The sequence below is a fragment of the Cupressus sempervirens genome, chromosome 2, assembly GCF_028749045.1.
Source record: "Cupressus sempervirens isolate cs-2001-9-10 chromosome 2, ASM2874904v1, whole genome shotgun sequence".
Lineage (NCBI taxonomy): Eukaryota > Viridiplantae > Streptophyta > Pinopsida > Cupressales > Cupressaceae > Cupressus > Cupressus sempervirens.
The window spans coordinates 111111923-111133159 of NC_143119.1; positions in this window are offsets into that span (position 1 = coordinate 111111923).

Sequence of the window (21237 nt, forward strand, 5' to 3'; positions counted from 1 at the left end):
AGAGATAATGATAATAGAGATTTATAGATAGAAATGAAGGATATGAAGAGATTTAAAAGAGAGAGAATGATATGTTATTATAGGGACAATGAATAGAGATAGTTGGAAGAGAATTAAAAATAACAATTAAAGATTATGTTATTTTAAGAAATATTTAAATAACAATTATAAAATTGAGTTAAATCAATGAAGTATTTATTTCTACCTTTTCCAATATAGATTCAAATATTAAAATTTTAAAATATAATTTGTTGACTACTTGATCCAAACCAACAAAAGAGTTAGTAAGTTTAAAGAATAATATTGGTTTTGCAAATTTTAAAATGTGAAAAAGAATTAAAACAAGATTGAAAAAAATAGCTAGTTAAACATAGTGTGAAAAAAGTTAGCAGGAAAGTAAGGGGCAATGTAAAACTAATAAAAATATTTAAAATAGAAAATATAAAACATTAAAAACTAAATTAAAAAAAAATTGTAACAAAATTTATAAATATTTTTAGTAAAAATTTATCAAATAATTATATTCCTAAAAATATCCTTTTGTTATTTATTAATTTAATTATTATTATTATTTTTTGATTGGTAAGAGGCCAAAGCCAAGATTAATTATTATGTATTATTATTTTATTAAGCATGGGTAGATTCGTCCCAAGACCTCTTCAATAAGAGGCTCACAATTTACCATTGTGTTGTAGGCTCTTGCCTATTTATTAATTTAATTATAATTTAGAATTAAAAAATTAATTTTAAAATTAGAATAAAATAATTTTAAATTATTATGAAGAAACAAATTATTTTTAAATGACATGATAATTAGTTTTTTAGTAAGATTTTAAATAAACTTAAACTCAAAGATGTTAAAAATAATAAATTGATATGTTTGCAATCTTTGCTAAGAAAAATGATTTAGTTATTATTGATTAGACATGCATTTATGTCTTAGGTAGTGAGGTGGAAGATAAAATAATTACTTTTTGGAAAGTTTTGAAAAAGATAAAGCTATTATTAATGCGTCATTATTGTTCTTGGAAAAAATGTGTATTTTTGTTAAGGAAAATTGATTTTTCTCCCTACCAAAAATAGTATGGACCAATAGAATGAACACAAAATGTCATCTATAAAACAAGGGGCACATGTGCCAAAGTTCCCTCCTTCAAGTTTTTATGGTTGACTGAAGTAGTATTGCATGAAGGGGAAATTAAATTAGTTACAATTTTTAGCAAAAACTTGTTGATGATAAAATTTTTCAGCTACTTAAATAAAAATAAATCAATTGTTGATTACTTCAATCAAAGTATAAAAATATGTAGTAAGGTTGAGGGGTAGTATTAATGGTATAAAAAAATTGAGCAAAATTGTAAAATTGGTGCTTCACCCCTGTGAGCATCACCTAGATCCAATGAGTGCTAAGTGTTCCATTTATTCTCATGAGAGATGGATTAATGTTGAATCACTACTCATGAAACATGGGTCAATGAGTTTGACTCAAAATCACATAGTTAAATCCTAATAACAATATCACAATTTGATTTGTTGTGGAAATGATCTCCTACTTATCAATTAATGAGCTTAAGGGGCTTTCTAATGAATGGTTCATAAGGCACAACACTTGGTGAAGGTTATGCAAATGGGTTTTCAAGCTTTGGGTTTAACCATGGAGGAAACTCCATAGTTAAGTGTGCTTAGGCTGGAGTAGTATTGGGATGGGTGACCTCCAGGGAAGTTTTGGTGCTTTACCCTTGTGAGCATCACCTAGACCCAATGAGTGTTAAGTGTCCCATTTATTCTCATGAGAGATGGATTTATGTTGAATAACTACTCATGAAACATGGGTCAATGAGTTTGACTCAAAATCACACAGTTAAATCCTAATAGCAATATCACAATATACTATATCACTTGGTACTTATATACTTGGAATTTCACTTGATCGTTGAATGAGCTCGTTCCATTTAGAAAATTTCTCTATGACCATACTTACTCAACTTCTATAGAATTACTTGATACATACTATCTTATGTACATGCCTTAGCCTATGTAGAATAGCTCGGTTGTAGTGATGATCATTTGACTCTGTCTTGTAAATGACTAAGTGATTGACACTAATAGACAACACCAGTTAGAGATACCACCATTTTATTAGAATTATGGTATGATTGATAAACAATATCTTAACAACAAAATAATTCATAATACAATAGTGCAGAATAAAGAAAATAGGCTATGCAAAAGATAAAACACACACATAAAACAACAAAATTTGGAAATGAGCAAAATCGCTCTCTAGAATTTGTATGTGAAGTGGGAAAATACCCATTGCCTATTTGGTCTAATAAAATATTCATAAAGGAATATTCCCTAGACAACTTCATCACAAAAGAAACCCATTAAATAGTAATAGATCTAAGATACAATAAAAAATAATACCATCTAGTCAAAAAGGGACACGACTATCCTCCCTACAAATTGCACCATTGACTAAATTTCAAAAAAAATGAAAACACAATGAAAATTTTGAAATTTTCAGCATTTGATCTTCATAAGATGTATATTTTGTGATAAAAAACAACATTTTTTTTGAGAAAATTTTGTCGTGTTTTCGTGAATCTAAACAAGTAAATCATATTTTTTTTTTTTTGGTCTATGGTACATTTTGTTTGGAGATTAGCCAATCCCATCAAAAAAAGATGTGAGTATAAGCCACCAAATTCTCGTGACTATAACTTAGAATAAGCCACCCTCACAACAAAATTATATATAACAACATACCCTTTTCTTATTAACCTATGTAACAAAATAATCCATGTCATTTAAAAGAGGAACTTTAAAACAAAACAAAAATAGTGTATATGTATATAGTAATGTGGGAGTGATTCATTTTGGTTGATGACCACTCCCCAAATATCTCCTGTACCCAAACCCTTATCCTCCTCTTTTGCCATGCCCCTCTTCCCACCAACCATGCATACCCTAGATATCTCTCTTACCTCCCCTCATGTTCGATGCCGAACCACCTCTCACCTCATGCGTCCACTCTCATCCCCATACTTGTTGCCATCTAGGAAAGCCAATGGGAAAAGGGGAAAACAAACAACAAATGATCCATGGTTGACTGTCCTCCCCTCCCATTTGCCAATACTTGTACTACCTTATGCGCCCAAGATCCCATGCATACTCCTTGGCCTAAAATGTTGCCAATGCAATGATAGGTTAGTCCTTAAATAAGTATTCCCTAGCTTGGAAGGCGCACCTACGACTTGATGTGTGGGCTTGTCTAGTGGCCAAGTGGACCTAAGTAGGTGGCTAAGTGGGGATTTAGGGTTTTTAAGTTGGTAAAAGTTGATGGTATTAGTGTTTAGCATTTGATTCATGTGCTAGGCAATAGTTAGGGAATTTAGGATATGTTAAGGTATAACTAGCATGTTTGTGGTTAGTATTTAGGAAATAGGATAGTTAGTGCTAGATGATAGTTAGTGTTAAATAGTTAGTTGTTAATAAAGTTAGATTTGTACACTTAAATAATATCTAATTTAGAAAGTTAAAAATGGTTAGATAATAAGGATTATATTATAGTAAGAATTAATAGATTAGGTAGATGTGCTAGTAAGTTGTTAACTTGTGACAATATTTAGACAAGGGGTCCATACACCAAAGTTCATGCCTTCATGTTTTTATGGTTGACTGAAGTAGTATTGTATGAAGGGGAAATTAAATTAGTTACAATTTTTAGCAAAAACTTGTTGACGATAAATTTTTTCAACTACTTAAATTAAAAAATAATTGTTGATTACTTAAATCAAAGTACGAAAATATGTAGTAAGTTTGAGGGGTAGTATTAATGGTATAAAAAAAAATTGAGCAAAATTTTAAAATAGTAACTAGTAAAACATAGTGTAAACTTTTTAAAAATAACATTTTACAATTGTCAAAAATAAACATCAATGTAAACCTAATAAGAAATATATATAAAATGAGAAATAAAAAACATTTAACTCTATATTTGAACTTGGTAAGATAGTAAAATATAGTGTAAACTTAAAGAAATAACATTTTACAAATTACAAAAATAAACATCAATGTAAAACTAATAATAAATATATTTAAAATAAGAAATATAAAACATTTAACTCTATAAATTTATATGACTTCTTCTTCATAAACTATCTTAAATAGTAAATGTATTTAAAATAAAAAATATAAAACATTTAACTCCATATTTGATTAAAATATCTATATTTGAATTTGGTAAGAAAAATAAAAAGTGATAATTAATATTGACTAGAAATTCATTTGTGAGGTGGAAGATAAAAATGATTGTTTTTTAAAAAGTTAATCCACTTGTCACAAATGTGGAAAAGATAAAGTTGTAATTAATGCATTCATTAATAGAATTGTTAGAAAATATTTGTATTTTTGTTAGAGAAAATTGAATTTTTTCATTGCCATTTTGGTTCCTGCCTTTGGCAGAAAACTAATGGAATCATGAAGTTCCACATTAGTTACAAAATCTAAAAATTTCAAGATAATACTAATGTTTGCAAAAGGTATATTAATTTGTATGTTTTTTTGAAATTGGAAAATACAATTTTTAAAAATTTGTATTGGCTGATGATGAAAAAGGCAATGAAAAATTTCAATTTTCTTCAACAAAAATACCAATAATTTTCTCAACAACTGCATTGATTGCAATATTATCTTTTCCACATTTGTGACAAGTAGATAAACTTATTGTTAAAAAATCATTTTTCCGACACCTCTCTTAATGAATGCATTAATTGCAGTTTTATCTTTTTTTATTAAATAAGCCTTTTGTCCTTTATTTGTCGGCATCATTCTCACCGTCTCTATTATAGGTGTTCTATCTCAATTTTTTATTGAGGCGATTTATTCTCAGATTGTGCATTCTCTTGTTTATGAGTGACATAAGCAGAAGTAGGCTCAGTAGAGTAACAAAGCATGTATTTCCTTCTGTTATTTTAGTGAAGGTCAGTCATAACATTTTCCATGTAATTCAAATTGTTTAGCATTGGGATTTTTTGTTTTTTTTGAGAAGTTTAGGTTTATACTGAAAATAACGTTTTAGGCATTTTATTTGTTTGCCTTTGTGATTTTATTCTACAGCAAGGATATTATAGGTGTTGCCAAGAAGAGGAGATAAGTGCAGTACTTCAATTGTAGTCTCTTTTTAAAGGTTAGTAGAATTTTTTTCTGAACTAATTTCCTTTAAGTTCTGAATCACCAATGTTTTCTTCACATTGCATAGGTCACCTTTTAAGTCCATTTTAATTATTTTGCGTTATTTTTTCCATGAAGACATATAGATATTTTTGAGCTTTCATGGGGTCACATATTTAAGCCAAGCCAAAAAGGATCTAAGGGTCTGATTTTTGCTTTGCTTTCAGGATATAGCCTAAATTTTGTCTTTTTTAGTGGTTTCCTTTTGGGTTTGAAATCACAATGTCATAGTGCACTTCTTAGAGGCACCAGGAATCTAGGTTTTCTTTTTTGGTCAACAGTACTATTTTTGAAGTTGAGCTCTATTTTTAATGTGTTTTTGAAATACAAATAGAGGGCTTACGACATACATATCAAGCTTTGGTCTTTTGGGTTTCTAGGGCATTTGTTTTCAAGTGGACGGGAGGGATTGGGGTTGTTGATATGGGATGTTTTGAAATATTCGCTTTGCAGTTTGTATTTCATAGGCAAATATCAAAAATGGCCACCGACCAGCTGATAGGGCTTTAGGTGTTGTGTTCTTAAGAACATATCCATGTCATAGAACAGAAATGACATTTTCAAGCTTACAAGTTCAAAAGATGAGATGGGTATTTATGGTTTCGTTATCTTACACCACTTTTAAGTTAATTCCAATGACTTCCCTGGATTTTTTACAAGAAGCCCATCGTAATCTCCTTCCTCTGCATTGTAATGTGCATCCAACAAGCTTAAATGCCCACTGTTGTCTCTACTCACCACTATAGCCCTTTCTTTGCAAGGAAAAAACTCAAGACATGTGATCCCGCTTGGAGTGGTTTTAGATATATGCTTATAGTCTAGCTTTAGGTCCTCCAACTTAAACTCAGGCATGTGGCATTTCAAATCCAAAGAAGAGGCAATATTCCTAAGACCTTTAATCTACGACCTACAGAATGGTGGACCAGTGCCCTATGACTTTGGCAGGTCAATCACCAAATTCGGCCTGGGCACATGCCCACAACCCAGCAAACCACGGTTATAGGGAGCTATAGAGGATAGGGCATAGAATAGTAGAGTGGCCACTACTTTGAGTTAGGATAACCCATAATGGTCACATTGAAAGGAGGCAAAGTTCTTCTGTCTTAAGCTACAGATTTCACATGTAGAGCTGATCTGTAAATGCTTGGGTTGGTCGATGGATTTAACAGAGGGGTAAGTAAAGTGTAACTTTTTGCTTATTTTTATGATTGTTTTTGGTTAAACCATTTCACACTTGCCATTGGATGCATGTTAGGGAAGGACGTTGGAGTACAATTAAATGAAAAAAATGAGTATATAATAGTTTGACATAATGTTGTATATAATAGTTTGACATAATGCTGTATATAATAGTTTAACATTTTGTTGTTACATAATTTTGATCATTTTGTCACTACATAATAGTAATCTAATTATTTTGGTTTATTATTTCATGGCAGCTGAACAATGGAAAACATATGTGTCTTTATTTAGTTAATTATGTATAATACAGTTAGATAATTTGACTTTATTTTATTTCATGGCTACTGAATGAGGGAGGACAAATGTCTATCCATTTAATCATTTATGTTTTAATATGAGTTATAAAATTTTACAGTAATGTTAAATAAAATTTGAATCAAATGGCAAAATTGGTACGTTAATATATATTTTATTTGCCAGTAAATCAGAAGTCTATTGACTAAATTTTAATTATATGAAAATCATTTATATATTTTTAATTTTTCTATTTAATTTTTTTAATAAAGTGTTTACTAGATAGTACAATTTTTATATTTATATTAATCAAATGAGAAGGGGTAACATATTATATAGTTTATTTGAATTAAGTAAAAGTGATTCTATTATCTTTTTTCTATTTTAGATTTTTTTTGATTTCTTCACTCTTTTATCAAGAGATTAAGAGTCCATTGATAAGAAATCTAAGTCAAGATTGATTATTATGTGTTTTATTTAATTATTTTTGTTTACTTTATTTAACTCTATTAGATTCTCCAATATAAAAGGCTCACAATTTACAATGTTGTAAGCTCTTACCTAACTTCATTATATATTTAAAAACAAATTTGAAAAAATATTTTTGATTTAATTGATTATTTAATTATTCTATGAACATCAAGGAATCTTATGAATTGATTATGAATTTGTCGCAATTTGGGTGGGCGTGGTAGAGGTTCAATTGCTCTTGGTTATGTCTATTATAGTAATAAATCTACTAGACTGATGCATATATGACCTGAGAGACCTGCATTAAATGACCCGCACATTGATTGTTTCAAACATTAAATATGGGTAATGGGATTTATAACATGTGACATGCTTTCGAGACAATTAATAATAAGGGATACTAATCTGCAAACTTTTGCAATGAAATCAGATTTTTTTTAGATGACCTTTACTTCCAAAATGAAGTACAATGGAACCTTCTTTTCAGATGGTCTTTTATTTTTTGAAACAAAAAATATGTTCATTTCATATTTCTTCCTTCCCAAGATATTAGAATGCTGCCATTGGCTATGAAAGTAAAATGTCAATTTCAAATTGCAATCTATTTACTTCATTTTTTGTAGATTTTCTTCTTTACAATCTATTTTCTTGCTTTTTTTTCTCTTAAATGCTACAACGTTTACACAAGAAGGAAAAAAGTCACCGTGATGATTATAAATACAATTGTGAAAAATATTATATAATTTCTGAAAAGAAACATTCAAAACAATTAAGCTATTTAATTAATAAAGGTATTTTAAAATAAAGATAATGTTAAATAGTACAAATCTATAATTGATAATTCAATATTATTTCAGTCACTGTTATAGAATATAAGAACTAAAAATAATAATATTCATGTATACAAAGTAAAACATTAAATCAAAATAGATATAAATGAAAATAGATTTCAAACAAATAATAAAATATTTTAATTTCTTAATTTAATAATTTACAAAAACAGATGTAGAAAATTATTGCAAGAACATTAAAATATAATAAATATATAGCTGAAATCGATAAACATTAAACAACCACTTTTCAATTCTGATATAGCAAGTTTTTTAAAATAAGAGTAAAATTTTATAATTAAGCAACTAATTTATATTTTAATCTAAATTAGATTATTAATCACAATCAATAGGAGATGTATGATATAACTAATAATAATCATGAACAAATACAAGATATAGGAATGAGATTGGGATTGAGAATGGATATGGGTATTGTATGTTAATAATTCAATTTTTCAATTGAATCTTCTCTTTCATCTTTATATCTACTATTTAATTTAATCAAACAAACCATGTTTCAATCATGTTGCTTGCAAATATCATATGCATGTAAACATTAGCAACTGATTGGAATTATGTTCCATTATTAGCGAGGGTTATCTACGAATCTAAAAGTCAGCACATTTTGTAGCAGAATCAATTTCATTATAACATTTATAGGTAGCAATGCATTATATGTTTGATTTAAAAAAAACAATGAATTTGCAATTTACCTTTGTATTATGTTTTTTTGTTTTCTTTATTAGTATTAATTGTTTCATTTATACATGTATAGATTAAGCAATATTGTTGAAGTACTGTGTAACAGGTATGCAATTATCTATTTTCATTCTATAGTTTCTCGTTCCTTTTAAAAATGTTTCTAAGTTTTCTAAATCAAAGTAAGAACTATGAAGTAAGAAATGATTTCAACTTTTTAGTAGAAATCTCATTCATTTGAATCTTGGTCAAATTAGTCTTCAAAGTATAAGAATGTAATGTAAAAAAATGATAGGACTATTAGAATTAAAATCAATACAAATTTTTGTAATATAATAATACTATTATGAAGATATAAAATTATTGAAATAACATTAAAATATAATAAATATATAGGTGAAATGATAAACATTAAACAACCACTTTTCAATTCTGATATAGCAAATTTCTTAAAATAAAAGTAAAATTTTATAATTAAGAAACTAATTTAGATTAATCTAAATTATATTATTAATCACAATCACTAGGAGATGTATGATATAGGTAATAATAATCATGAGCAAATATAGAATATAGAAATGAGATTGGGACTGACAATGGATAGGGATACTATATGTTAATAATTTGATTTTTGAATTGATTCTTCTCTTTCATCTTTGTATCTAGTATTTAATTTAATCAAACAAATCATGTTTCAATCATGTAGCTTGCAATTATTATGTGCATATAAACATTAGTAGCTAATTGGAATTCTTTTCCATTATTGGTAGGGGTTATCTGCAAATCTGAAAGTCAGCACATGTTGTAGTAGAATCAATTTCAGTACAACATTTACAGGTAATAGTGCATTATATGTTTGTTTGTGGATAAAATGAAAAATTGCAAACATGTTACACATTATGGCCAAAGAAACCAACCAATAGAAAACATTTCAGAAATTATGAATGTAGAAAACTATGAAACTCAAATAAAACTTCTAGAATTTGACATCGACATTGTTCTAGAAAAAGAAGGATTGTATAGACTAAATTCATTTAAATACATAGTTGGAGATTGTTTATTTGACTCCTTCCAATACTTGCTTGACAACAAGTATACATTGTTTCAACTGTGCAAAGGAACTATTGAATACTTTATAGCTTGTTTGCAAAGAGGTGAGAAGGATGTTATTGACTCATACAACCTTGAATTGAGTGTGCAAACATCATATGAACTGCATAAAGTTACAGATGTTACATCATATTTGAGTAGAATGCAATTGTTTGCGAATCTAGCCCTAGGCAATACCAAAATTAGACTATGGGGAGATGTCTTTTGCATTCACTGGTTATCAAAATGGTTGAACATACAAGTATGTGTTTGGTCACTAACCAAATACAAGAAGTACTTGCACTTCAATAGGACATTACATACAGAACTGTACTCATTACTTTTCAATGATAGTAATCCACTCCATGGAGACTTTGAGCCTCTTCTGCATTGCAATTTCAATTATACCAATGACCAGGCAAAATAATAGTTCAAGAATACATCAAGAGATAAACAACCAACAAAACTTTTCCAAATATAATTACCAATGATTGAAAAGAAGAATACTAATGAAAGAATATCACTTCGTACTATTAAAAAATTGATTAGAGACAATAATCAAATTGATGAAAACAAATTCTTCAATTCATTCAAAAATCAAACAAAATTTCCCACAAACTACAAAAAAATGAAACATTTTCCTCAACACAGGAAAAAAACATTACCACCAATACAATTATTTAAAAAAAAAAAAATCAAGATACGCCAAAATACTCAAGCAGTATTTGTCAAATGTTGTGTTTCAAAAAAGACATTAGAGCATTTCAAAATGAACAAAAACTAACCTACCATAAACTAGTCAAGCACCTATCAATACACTAACAAATTACATTTGTCAAAAATGTAATATTGCATTAAAACAATTGACTCTTCCTACATATGCTACACCACACAATATCAAAATGAGTGATGCAATGCAATATCCTAAAATGCTAAGAGAATTGGAGAAGCATTTTGTTTCACTATGAATTTCTTTTGCACAAATATGGGAGCTTGGATACAAACGATCTCAATTTGGCCTAACTGGTTCGATCATTAACATTCTTGTTGACACAAACATTGTTCAAAGAGCTTTCCCTGTATCTACTACCAATACAACAACAATTGCAATTTCCTTGAAAAGATGTTTAGAATATAGAAATGCTTTCCAAAAAGGCATGGTACGTGCAACAATTATCATGCAAGCTCTTCAAGAATTGACAAAAACAACATTATATAGAATGCATAATGTAAAACTCAATGACAACTGGAAGCAAGCTATCCAAATAGATACTGACATTAATAACCAAAATGAATTATCCACAATTGACTTTGAGTCAGATAGTGACAATGAACAAGGACCATGTCAAACTTTGGTGCATGGGTTCACTAAATCTATTAACATACACAAAATGCAAGACAAGTTAATTGAAGTTGCACCTACCCAAGACCAATACCCTATTGGAATATTCCAAGACAAATATGCAAAAGAAACGAATTTCCCAACTTTGTTCTTTGGTAACTCACGTGATAATGATATCACTAAAAATTTCACCTACCAAAAAATAATGCTATGGGAATTGCCACATTCACAAAGGCGATTTGCATACCATACAATTAACCTCTTCTTTAAAACAATTAAAATACTTATACAAGTGATGTCCACAATGTGGATAAGAATTCCAAAGGCCCAACTAAAAGGAAGAAAGCTATTAGCAAAAGAAGTCAAGCATAAACCAAATCTAGAGAAAATATTAAAGTCAGATATAGGTTATGTTGACTTAAAAAAAAATGCATATCTCCTGATTACACACAACACCTTAAAAATAATGTCTTTGCAATGATACAACAACTAGGACCACCTACTTTCTTCCTCACATTTACCAGTGTCAGACAAAACTGGTTTGAACTACAAATAACATTGCAAAAACTACATGCAAATCACTATTCAACAAACAAACAAGACCTTGTTACATAAAATGACACAAATGTCTATGAACTAATCAAAAGAGACCCAATAACCTATGCACGATACTATAGGAATAAGATAAATGCATTAAAAACATTGATCTTTATAGATCAGTCTTTCTTTGGAAATGTATTAGACTATTTTTCAGTAACCAAATTTCAAAATCGTGGAAATGAACATGACCAAATTTCAGAATGCACCCGTATATGGAAGGCATAGCAATACAAGCATTACAAAATTTATTGACAAACACATTACATGTGACACAAAAGATTTAGACCCAAATATAGCAATATTGCATATACACCACCATACAAAATGATGCAGAAAATCCATGAATACATGTTGTAGATATAATTTTCCATTTCCACCAATTAGGAATACAACAATACTTGAACCCTGAGAAGATGCAAATGAAAATTTATATTCAATTGCTAAAAACATCTATACCAAAATTGAAAAAAAACTTACAACACATTTACATTCATAGATTTTTTAGAGGAAATAGGTGTCAACGGAAATGACTACATAATGGCCTTGAGATCTACAATCAATAAACCTACCCTTTATCTTCAAAGGGAACCTTCTCAAATATGGAACAATAGTTTCTCCAAAAAAATACTAGAGCTTTGGAGAGCGAATACAGATGCACAATACGTCCTTAATGCATATGTTGTAGCAATGTATTGCAACTCCTATATGTCAAAAGTGGATAAGTCAATGACAAATGCATTCAAGAGAATCCATAAAGACCACCAACAAGACAATATAAATTCCATAAAATCGATATCAAAACTAGGAAATGCTTTACTATACCTCCACCAAATGTCATCTCAACAAGCAACACATCTGGCTCTTTCATTACCACTGAATTACAGTTCTAGAAAATGTATCTTCATTGATACAAGACCTAAAAATGATTGAACACTTATATTGAAATCAATGAAAGCATTAAATAAAGAGGACGATGAATCAAAAAATGTGATGTGCAAATCAATAATGGACTATTATTTAGAATGCCCACAAACTATTTCAAACATTTGCCTTGCAAAATTTGTTTCCAAACATAGAAAAGGCGGCACTGAGCTTCACCATAAAACCAAGCCAAAAGTAATTTGTTTCATAAACTTCAACAAGCACATTAACATAGAAAGCTATTGTAGAGAGCAATTAATATTGTATAAGTCATTCATCATAAGTGAAAATATGCTAAAAGAAAACTGTAACACTTGGGAAAATGCATATTTGCAGAATGAAACAATGATCCAAATCAATCGTGCAAAATTTTGCTACTCCACAAATTCTGCCTAGGGTGACATTGATAAAGCTATCACTAAAATCAAATAAAATGATGTCAACATCGAAGACATTAGATTTGTAGAAACAAAACCCATACAAGAAGAAAAATATGACATACAATAAGATATTCAAACCACACTTCATAAAAGCACCAATAACCTAGTCCCAAGAGCATTTGAAATTGCAAGACATCTATAGATCATGGACAATAATGAATACTGCAGACTAAGAAGAACTTTAAATAGAGAGCAACAAGAAATCATTAAAGACATTATCATGAAAAAGTTAAAAGGAACCTAATAGTCCAATACACTTGTTTCTAATAGGAGGTGCAAGAATAGGAAAGACATTTACTGCAACAACTCTTTAGCAAGCTCTCATCCAATTGTACAACAATACAATTCATAGTGATCCTAACAAACCAAAAGGCCCGATGACTGCATATATAGGAAAATCAACATACAACATTGGTGGAACAACACTGCATTTAGCCTTCCACATACCTTTCAACAAATTAGAATTTGTCCCACTTAGCATAGAGACATTAGATACAATGTCAAAGACCTATAGACAACTACATCTGCTTCTCATATACAAGATCTCTTTGGAAGGGTCCACATTTTTGTGATACCTCAATAAACGATTACGTGATATTATGCAATTTCCTACTAAATACTTTGGCAACATCGACACAATTTTTTCTAGTGATCTCTACCAAGCTCTCCCAATACTAGACTCAGATGTATTTAATAATGAACCATCTCCAACAAAATTAATGCCTTACAATTTTTGGAGAGACAAAGTAAAGTGTTATTCCCTAAACACAACAATGTAGAAAAATGATACCCAATTCATTGCCACTCTTAATAGGATATGTTTGGGATCACATACAAATGATGATATACAATACCTAAATCATGCTTGCCTACACCCAACACCATTTGACCCAACATTCCCATACCTCTTTTTCAAAAGACAAGATGTTGACACACATAACAGGAATATGCTATCCATACTTCCTGGTAACACCATTGTATTAGGTGCAATTGACCTTGTAGACCAAAATTACATTGCAACACGAATCTACAACCATTCAACAATTCTACCAAGTCAAATAATCTTAAAACCAAACATCCTTGTCAAAATTATTGAAGGAAACTATAACACAGAAGATGGCCTTATCAATGGATCAGATGGAATATTCAAAACATACACAAGTGAACAAGACATTGACATAATTTGGATTCAATTTAATGATCCAAAAATAGGCCACCACCAGCGAAATAAACTAGCTCGATACTATACAACATAAATTCAAAGAGATTGGGTTCCCATGGATAGAATAACAAGGCCAATTCCAAAAATGCTTAACAGTGGACAAGTAAAGATTAGAAAACAATTCCCAATATAAGTAGCTTTTGACCCAATTGGCATTACACAACATGGCTTAACATACACAACACTTTCAAGAACAAAAACAATTCAAACACTATTTTTACTTAAACCTCTATAATCAAATCATTTGAAGATCAAACAAAATATTCATTCTGAAATGTCTTGCCTTTAAACACATGCAAAATGGCAACTTGAAAATCAACCGACTTGTTCAATGCCAAATTCACATCTACTGTTATGCACACTAAAGACTCGTAGTCTAAGAGCACATACAAATGATATTGTCAATGACTATGACATCATGGACTCTAATATTTTGTGCCTCCAAGAGGTCCACTTACCTCCATCCCATACAAATCTGCTCCACAAATACAACAACCATACAGTATACCATATACATGGCATAACAACTTTTACAACTGACAATCTGTTAGTGTTGAATACAAGAGAACATAAAATACAAAATACCGAAGCCATAATGCTAACACTGCATTATGATGCCCTTGAATTCATTGTTTCAAATGTTTACATACGACCCAATACCCCTATAGATGAAATCCTAACCACAATGACTAGCATCTTTAGCTACCCAATTCAACAAACTGCTCTTTTCATTGTAGGAGATTTCAATCTAGACATGTCTAAGGACAATAAAATGACAAGAAAACTCATACAACATATGAAGCAATACAAGACAAAATTTGTTCTCAACAAAACACATATTGCCCATAGACCACTAATTGACCACATATGGACTAATTCAATCAGAAATATATGTTCCACCTATAAAATAGAAGTATATTGGATAGATCACCTTTCAACTTTTATAAACATTCATTCTATAACATGATATTACAAAAACCAACAGTTACATTTTTCCAATAAGGCTCAATCTTCTCATTCTAAATACATTCAATTTGCTTGTGTTTTCACCAACAATGATGGACAGAACTAAAGTAGTTGATGAAGCAGATATAAATGAAAAAAAAGAATCAAAAAAGTTATAGCATCAATTACTTTGATATACTGCATTATCTACATAAGGACCAAGCTTAACATTGTGTTCTTTCCTTTATAATAGACCAATCATAATGGAGACAACAAACCTAGCAACTGAGGCAGATACAAACAAGCAAAAAAAACCAAAATGGTATTACCATGAATTGTTCTTTGCATCTTTTGCAGTCCTCCAAATCATGCAACTTAGCATCATCTTTCTTGTTTTCTATTAGGCCAAAATTAACTTATGAAAAACCAGTAACAATTGAAGATCTAAATGCTAGAAAATTTGGCAGCACTTTTGAAGGCATTGTACTTGTCACCTACAAAGTTATCCTTGACAAAATCATAGGAATACATGAAGTCTTATGAGCTGGTTTGACAGATTGTAAGGGCGAAATGACAATAACACTAACTGTTGGTAGCCATCTACGACACAAGTTTGAGAATAATATAATACCAGGAACTGCAATAGCAATAAAAGAATTCCATGTTGCACTAAAAATAGATTTTGACCACGGAGATTCTAATTACATCTTAACTTTAAAAGATTCTAATGAAATTGAAACTACTCCACCACTTCAAAATGAATATAACTTCATCACAGGTACAACTATAAAACAACTTATGTCTAGTACAAAAGAATATGCTTATGGAATAGTAGGTGCCCTTGTTGTGGTAGAAAACAAAAAAGCAACACAACACATTCTTGATATCAAAGATGGCCATACAGATATAAATAAAGCACCGGTAAGCTTCTTCATTCTACATCCATTTTTTTTAATACTTTTTAAAACAATTTTGCTTCATTTCGCAAAATAATCACTATTACTTTTCCAACATAGCTGTAAATGCATCCATCTTTCTCTCAACTCTTCTATCAAATAGAACAACAGTTATGAAAAGGTGAAATTCCAATCTTCCTTTTTAAAAACATTGCAAAAAAGCAAGATCAAAAGCACGCTCTTCGTACAACTCCATCAACATATATTTGCAGCCTAAATGACAAAAGAACATTGGAAAGACTCCATGCACTCCTGCACACCACTTTTGAGGTAACCATTTCAAATACCTTGTACTTATCATTTCCTACAATAAGATTCAACATTTTGCTAATATTCTTGAACCTTTTTACAGGTTGTTGGGCTCTTGACACCTGCAAATGCATATTCAAATCCATTTCATACATTTTGTCCTAAATGTGACTACAAATTTGACAGCTACACCACACTAAATAACAACAAAGCATATTGTGTCAAATGTAAAGAGGAAGTCAACTACATATATTCCCTACATGTTAAAGCAATCATCACTATCAACAACAATCAAACTATCCACTGCTTTGCAGAGAAGGATATTGCTCAACAAATCTGGCCTTCCTTACAAAATATGACATATGAAGCATATGTCGCTGACATATGAAGCATATGTCGCTGACAAACTAGCCACTATATTTATGTTTGGAGACTTCTAGCTAAGAGGAAAGTTCAATCTAAATCAAAGCAGTCAGATAAATCATGTTCTCGCACTTGAAGATTAGGCCACACAATGTCTTCACTGAGGTATACACATTGACAATGCTTTTCGTTTCTTCTGATTTCATATTAAATCACTTTTTCTATGTAATACTAACTTGACTCATACAATCATATCATTGTACAGGGCTCCGACTACATCAAATACTTTTCTCATATTGTAGCTATTACAAAGTTTTGGTTTCAAATACCAATCATAGTACTCGATCAAATATGTTATAAAACATATATATTGTCTTTGCTATTTTGAATAGTCACTAGTACATATGTGTTGTCTATGCTATTTTGAATAGTCACTACTAACATTCAATAAAAAGCATTTCAACACATATTAAATGTTTTTCATACATACTTCTTAAGTTCTAGGTAAAAATTATACCATACATAATTTCAATATGGCACAGTTCACTTGAGCTGAGCTCTTTACTTGATCTCCATGTTCCAGTCTTAATCCATTTCCTACAACTAAAATGTTGTGTTGCTAATCAACTTTTACTATAAGAGTATAGATTCTGATCATCACATTTATACTAACCATTTAAAGCATAAAAATTACACTGCTTCTTTTGGCAGTGTTAAGTTTATAGTTTTTTATAACTTTTATGATGATTTTAACTGCGACAATAATTATTTTAGCTTGATTTTTAAGTGACATGTACTTAACTATTGTTTCTTTCTTGAATTGGGAAATGTAAATCTACATATTCATTGCCTAGTTGAGTCATATTCATCTCTGAAAAATAACTTCTTCCTTTCTATAAGTTTTTAACAACAATAATCCTCATGAGTATTCTTGTTATATGCTCGAATACATGGAACATCACTTGAGCTAAACTCTTTACTTGATTTCCATGTTAAGTTTGCAGTTTTTAATAATTTTTATGTTGATTTTAACTATAGCAATGTTAATTATTTTAGCTTGATTTTTAAGTGACATGTAAGTTAACTATTGTTATTTTCTTGAATTCGAAAATGTAAATCTGCATAATCATTGCCTGCCTGAGTCATATTCATCGTTGAAAAAACAACTTCTTCCTTTCTATAAGTTTTTAACATCAATAATCCTCATGAGTATTCTTGCTTTTTCTACTGAATTTGTATCATCGTATTAAATAAACCCATTGCGTCTTTCACATTTCTTGCCTTAAACTTGCTTCTCCAGATTGATATGTCTGAATACATGGACCAACATTCAATTTTGTAGGCTTATCAGTGCTCCAGCTGGGTATGTATTGTGCAATATGTTTATTTTTGATGCAACCTATTTTAAATATAATTTCTTATTTATGTATTCTGTTGGTCTGACTTTTTCTGCAGTAAAAAATTTTTCAGTTAAACCATAGAAAAGTCAGATGTTCTATGTCTAAGTGAAGCATAGGGTTTTGGATAAAACATCTATAAGAAATAATCGCCATATAAGCCCTATATTCATCCCTATTCATAAATGGTCGGGCGTGAAATTTTCAAATTTCAAAAGAAGCGAATATGCTTTCGTATTCCTTTTCCTTTCTCCCGGGTTACCTTTCTTCCTATTTGTCCCAACTGTCAGATCCGATTAGATCTACCGCTGGCATTACCTCGCTATTGAGAGTTGCATGCTCATTAAGTATAGCGAGATAGCGAGTGTTGAGTTTTTAAGCGGTGGGACCATGAAGTGAAGGTGCGGCGATCAGAGATTTGCTTATTAAATGCTTTATTGTGCAGGTACACTTTGCAATTCGCCATAAAAAAGGGAGGAGAGGGACCCACTAGAATATCTGACATCAGAGCCGGAATGTTGATTTTTCCGAAAGTTCCGCCACCTCGCTATCGGAAAATTCAGGCACTTCACCGTTAGCGAAGTAGCGAGGCCACGTGAAAATCTAAAAATGATGACATTGCATCTTGCTTGTATCATAATTACACCAGGTGGCATGACCAGTCATAAATACCGTTGTCAGAATCAGTTTTAATTAACAGAAGTAATTACTGGGTACCCCTTGCATTTTCCGGCACGGAATCTTTTTAAGTGCCGAAGCTCGCTACCTCGCTATCGGAAAATTGAGGTGCTTCACCGTTAGCGAGTTAGCGAGGCCCCATAAAATGGCAAAAGATCGGCAAGATCTTTGATGACGTGTAATGACAGATGACTGTGATAAATTTTGACATGTGCCAGCTATGCAAAGATCCGATTCTCATTAATACCTATCTGACCAAATGTACAATAAATATGGAATGTCAGCTTGAAGTGAATCAACGGAGCTCGCTACCTCGCTATGAAGAGTTACAAGGAAGATAATTTCAGCGACATAGCGAGTTGGGCCCGCCGCCTTCTTTCTTAAGAAGTCCTGTAGCATATCTTTCGATCATTTCTTGATCCGATCAACGGTTGTCGCCGCCTCGTCATGGCAAGGTGCTTGTTCTTTATGCATAACGAAGTAGCGACATGCTGACACGTGTTCTCCGACGTCAATGGGTCTAAATGTAAGCGCCATCAAAAGAAAGAATTATGTACGTGGCAAGCTCTCATTGGGTAAAATAACTGACATGGCAAATATAACTCCTAGTTGTTCTCTTTGTACCGCATGATCGTAGGATCTTTGAAGATCAACGGCGCAGTTTTAAATAAAAAATGTAGTGCCACTCTCTGTATTAATTAGACAAGAAAGCTTCGTCCGTGAGGAAAAATAGAGTATAATACAGAGAGATTGCATCAGTTTCATTTCACGCGAGAAAAGATTTGAAGCCATTCTTGTGCAGAAGCTATTACTGAAAGAAAAGCGTGCCAAGGTTGATAAAAAATTGTCAAGTTATCTGTTCGCTGAAATTTTGCAGGAATACAAAAGAGAATTGAGACAGAATTCAAGTAAGTAAAACTGCCATCATCTTTGTGAGCTTTTAAGTTTTAAAAAGGATAGCCCAAGATGCCTCCTAAGAAGGGATTTACAGGAGCAGTAAACTACCTGGATAGAAATGTGCATGATGATTTGCTTGAGTTACTTCCTGAGTCCACTGTAGAAACGGTGCAAGTTAAGAGGTTAACCTCACTCGACCTTAGGCTTAGGGTAGCTGATGGATTGTATGATAAGGGTAATTGGGTCCGGGATGCTCAAACTGCTCAAACTGGTTTGAGTTTATTCAAGAAATGGTTTACAGAGAGAAAGTTATATGCCCCTCATGCCAACATTTGGAATTTTGATCTTGGGAAGCTTGTTGTCCCCAGCGTGTTTATGGATTTTGACCTGCTTGAAGCCATAGCAAAAAACTATGACCAAGCCACTAAGGTAGTGAGGAGAATAGATGGTGAGGCTTTAGTTACCATCAGTCCCGAGGAGATTAGGAAGGTTTTCAATCTGGGACCCCTCACCACGTATCATGTGCCCATTAATCTGATAGATTTAGAAAAAGAATATATATCCAAGAGGGATGTAGTTAGACAGGGTGCACTGAAAGCCCACATAGGCCGGATTGGAGGCCTCCCAACCATAACATCATCTTCTAAAGAGCCCTTCAAGAAATCATGTTTTAATGCCAGGGCAGTGGAGATATATAGGACCCTGTGCAGAGTCTTCGGAGAGGGCGAAGAAGATTTTATTCCGGTGAGCTTCATGTATATGATCACCCAAATCTCTTCTTTTGGTGTGGAAATAATTTTTGATTTTGCATCTTACTTGGCAAATGAGATCCATCATGGATTGGTGGGGATTGCACAGGGCAAGGTGGAAAAGGTTTGGGGTCAGTATTCCTTACTGATGCATATGTTTCTTTTTAAAGGGGGCCACTTATTTTGGTAAAGAAATGGTTTTAAATAGAGAACAAGAAGGGGAAGCACTGCCAGTCCAATTATGGAGTGCAGACATGACCTGGGAAGCAGAAAATGCTAGCTTCGTTAGATTTGATAGGCACTTTGCCTCCAAACTAAGGTGCCTCATATTGAGTGACAATCCCAGAATCCCTAAGGCATTAATGCACCTTGTCAGGCCTATGGACAAAACCCATAATCTAAAAGTTTCACATAATTGGGGAGATATTATCCCATATTCAGTCTCAACGGTCATCAGGGTCTATGGTTTCAAAGGAACACCCCATGTGTTACCCTATCAGGTACCTTTAAAGGTAGGGATAGCTGAATTTTTGTGGCAGTTGGGAGGAGTGGAGGAGGCCTTTTTGCACAAAAGGGGGATAGGATCAATTTTTCCTACTTGTACTATAGCCCACCAGTTTGTGATAACTAAAGAAGGGTGGGTCTTTCTCCATAAATTTTTGGATCAATACAAAA